We start from the raw sequence: 5,000 nt of genomic DNA on the forward strand, positions 1-5,000 counted from the left end.
GAAATCCCCTAGTATAGGAAAGAGTGAAAAAGTGCTTTCGTTGTTGTGGAATAAGAAGCCTTCGTATTTTAATGCATGTATTTAATTTATTCGGGGCTATTAGAGCGGGATCCACTTTTTGGGGAATATGAGTCGAAGCAATAACAAGAATATTTCTAGTGGAACATCTTTCACAATCCCTGGAGAGCGAGTTCACCAATAAACCGAGGGCTAAGTAACTCGACTCATTCACATCAAGATCATGAATGTTTGGAATCCATATTATGCAAGGAGACATTGCTTTTGCTAATTCGAATTGAAGGGTGATATAAAATCGGTCTATTTCCGACATCATATCCATAGTTAGCGCATTCATCATAGTTAGAAGCTCCCGCTCCGTATCAAGTTCACGATCAATATCGTTACTAGCATCAATATCGTCACTATCATCAATATCGATATCATCAATAAAAAAACCTTTCGGCTTGTTATCCAGGAACTTGTTCAGAAATACTGTAATGAAAGGAACATAGGAGTTTGTCGCTAGGTATTTGACCAAATAGGATCGTCCAGTTCCTATAGAACCTATCACTAAAATACTCCTAGAGGGGGATAGGGCTAAGCGGAGCGAAAAGGGTTTTCCATGAGACGGGAAATGAAAGCTATTAGCCCCACACGAAGTTTGTGAATAAGTGATTGTCTGATAATGAGCAAGGAATATCCGTCTTTCTGCTAAACAGGATGTATTGAACTCATAATTCATTAGATACTTTTTATGAATGTCAACTAAGTATCGTAAGTAAATTGTTCCCGGTTGTTCAATCATTTGATAACCAGAGTCATTCTTTGATAAATGATCACTATGAGTCAGACTCAATAGAATTTGATCAATCCTTTTTTCTGCCCTTAAGGTGGAGAACTGAACCAAGAATTCTCTTTCTTTATCATCAATCGAATCGCTGTTCGCGACCCAGGATTCTATTTTATCATCAATCCAATCACCGCTCACGTTTTTTCTTTTTCTTATCAATGAATAGATCTCTTTACTTGTATGACTTAGATGTCTCGTATTTCTCGAAAAAGTGATTCGATTGATGGGATTTGGTATGATACTTATGAGATCGATGATATTGATGAAATTTTTTTTCAAATCTTTCTTCTTAGAACGTATTGATTTGACCCCATAAGCGGGATCACCACCCCATAGCATGTTGCCACCAGAACCCTGTATTTCTTCTAGACAATCTCCTAATTGTTTCAGAGCAACTAGAAAAAGATTCTTTAACCATAAAGAATTCAGTTCAGATGTAGGATACCTATCCAGAAGTTTTCGCAACTCAATCATGTATGATGGAATCATCAAAGATTTGATCTTTTCGAACTCTGTCTGTAACTCACTATAGGCTCGGGAAACAAAGAGAAGATGTGTACGAACGATATATCCAGCAACAAGAAGAAGGAAAAGGATTGAATAGAGGACCTCACGAACATTTGGCGATCTCAGATGTGTCGATATCAATGATGACTCATTATTTCGATGAATCATTTCTTCGGACAGAAGAAGATTATGTAAAGACTTACTCGAAATCTCACTTATCAGATTCCTTTGTGGAAGACACAATTTTTTCTGAAGAATTCGCCATGATATATCTAATCCATGCATAATATCATGAAAAATGGATACAAATTTTTGACTGCTACTTAGTATCCGCAATAGGTCTGAAAAAGTATCTAAAAATATCAAATTTAGATATTTGTACCCTGTCGAAGTAAAGAACCATGGCATATATGTTTGGAATAGATTCCATTTTGAGAGAGTTGAAAAAGCACTATCTCGTTGAAAGGTTCTATCCATCTGCCCTTTGTCAACGCATTTTTTTAGGCAAAGACTCCGTTTTTTCCTCTGTAAATATTTCTCAGAACATGGAGTGTGAATCAAACCCATGTTTGAATTGAAATTGAGATACTGATGCAAGCTGTTCTCTTCTGAATCGGATAGATTCATATCTGAAAGAGTTTGACAATACGTTCTTTCAAAATTGACTCTTTGTCCCTCTATTAGAGGTGTTCCAGAAATGTCTGCAATCGAGTAAATAGCTCTACGAACTAATGGATCAGATCGAATTGGAAAATGGAAAGATTTGTACAAGTTATACCTTTCGTCACCACTTTGTGGAAAATCGTTAGATATGAATATGTTAGATACATGTGACTCGATTGACGAAGGTGAAATAGTATCTCTCTCCAAAAAAGCATGTTTTTTTTTACCACCGCACGAAGAAAATATTTTGTTGTGAATGAACAAGATAGTGAGGAATTGTCCATACGTAAAATCAGAATTATTGAGACGGGCCTTTTCCACATAAAAAGGGAATCTTTTGTTACAATAGAAGCAGAAGTGATGTGAATTATTCAAGAATCGAAGTCGATTTGCTTTAGAAAAAGAAGATATCAATGAACTTCTCTGAAATGGTTTCACGGGATTCAGCCAATTGTCTTGATCGTGGGATACGATTGAGAAATAGGAATCCGTGTCATTCTTTCTAGTATGGAATGAGTCAATCATCCACTTTGGTATTTTATTGAACAAAAATGGTGATATTGTTCCTCCATTGATCAAGAATTTCGATTTTTGAGAAGTATTATGATCATCCAATAAAAAGGGTTTCAATTTTTTCAAATGAACGATTTGAAGACCTATTGATTCTAACAACTGATTGCAGAGTTGATCGTTCGGACCTTTCAATTCATAGATGTGGATCTCAGACCTATGAATGGGGATATTCTCGAAACTCACAAAGAAAAAAGGAAGTGAGTTAGACAAAAAGAGAAGTAACTTGGACAAAAAAAGAAGTAACTTGGACAAAAAGAAACGAAGTAACTTAGACAAAAAGAAACGAAGTGACTTAGACAAATCTTTTTTATCAATAACCTCAGACCAATCAATCGAATATTGATTAATACATAATTGATCGAACACTACTTGAAAACGGCTCTTCCGCTCAGAAACGAAATGTTCCAAATGCTCCTGGAAATTCTTGCTCCCATTGGACCATTTGTATCTATATGCATTAGGATCCCGATTTATGGATCTCTCGGTTTGAGAAAGAAAAATAAGAGGATCGAACCATTTCTTCTGACTCTTTTTCAAATTCGATAAATGTTGGTTGATCGTATCTTTCATTATAGTTCTATGATTCAGAGTATCATTTCCTATCAGATCCCTTTGAATTCCATATTCGAAGTTGCGATCAGGTCTCTTCATTAAAAAGAATCGATTCAATACATTTCTTATGTACCCATAGGGACTATATTGGAATTGGATTTGAATCATATTTCGGATCAATCTATATTGATTGACTGCCTCCATTATGTTGTTGCTAGCAAATACCACTCTTTTTGGATCTTCCAAATAATTCCCGCAGGAGATCCGGACCCAATTTTTTCTGATCCTTCGATAAAAAGATTCATTTTCTTCATAAAAATAGGAGGTAGAACCAATAAAGATTTCTTTTTCGATTCATCCCTGAAGTTGAAAACCTCCTTCAAGAATTGTCTTTGATCCAATCCGTAGGAATCAATAGAAAAGGCAAATCCCTTATGATACACCAGATCCGGCTCGGTTATTGATAGAGTGAATAGATCTGCCATTTCTTGAAATCTCTCTTCTGACTCGTGGCGTAACGTGTATCCCCCCCTCTTCCGTTCATGGAATAGATGAAATAAATCAAAAAATGGATTTTTGTTCAAGAATGAAATCTTATTGGAACTGTCCATATCCAGTTCATCCTTCGGAACCATATCACATCCCAGATCTGATGAAATAGGATGAATTGAGACGGTATTTTGTAAATACGTAATTATCTTGAATATATTAACTATTTCTTTATTTTCCGAGCGCCTGGAAGGGACAAAAGAAACATCTTGTTCTTTCTTCAACAATTTCTGATCCCTAGTGGACCTCTCAGTAGGATTCGAACCCAGATGAAGTTCTGACCATCTGTCAGAGAAAAAAGAACGAATGGCTCTTGTAGGATTCCCAAGAAATTCTTCGCTTTCTTCCGGAAGCAGATGATTATTCATCCGCTTCTCATGTTCCGTGAATAGCCGGGGCATTGAGGAATAGCCAGAAAGGTATTTAGGGAATCGGTCTGATTCTATCTCTCTTCCTTCCGTTTGAATAAAGGAAGGATCCAAAAGAATCGATCTTTCTTTTAGTTGTTGAATCTCTCTTTGATTGATCAATGTGTGATATTCCGAATCCTCATTACTAATGGAATCGAAAGGATCTATGAATTGATCAGAAGATCCGTTCAATTGGCTAGAATCCGTTACTTGAACGAAACTAGATCTTGTAGAATCATATTGAATATTTGACGATACGTTTCGTACCTTGCTAAAAAATCTATCCTTGTTTACCAACCACACATTGTCTAACCAAATCCAATTCTCTCTCGATATTTTCCTAAAAAAATCCGATTCGTGCGGATTCTTCCCCCAACTAACGAAGAGATCTTGGTGGAATTGCCACATATGAAATTGAGCACAATTTTGCAAAGAAATAGCCCACTTGTTTCTCGAGAAGAGATGGGAAACATGCTCAATATTATTTGATTGAATAGTTGACCCAGCTCCTTGTTGTTTGAAGAAACCCTCCACTTCAATTGGTATTTTTTCACGAAAAGCAAACATGAGATAACAAATCCAGTCTTTCACTAAGATTTCGAATAGCTGTCCCGAATTCAAGTTGATTATGTTTCGCCTCTTACTCGGAGAAAGACGATCAAACAATTCCCAATCATGGCCCTTGCGGATCGGATCATCCATATAATATACAAAAAGAAACTCCAGATATTTGATATCTTTCTCTTTAAATGAGATATCAATTCCAGCGACGGTTTCATTAGATATCTTACAACTAAAATCCCTCTTTTTTCCGATCCAGTTCCTCCACCACCGCGAACTCCAGTTAGATTCAGGCATGATACACTTTTGAGTTATTGGGAGAACCCAAGTACTCT

Source organism: Camelina sativa, chromosome 13 (genome assembly GCF_030686135.1).
Source record: "Camelina sativa cultivar CO46 ecotype springtype chromosome 13, ASM3068613v1".
Taxonomy (NCBI): domain Eukaryota; kingdom Viridiplantae; phylum Streptophyta; class Magnoliopsida; order Brassicales; family Brassicaceae; genus Camelina; species Camelina sativa.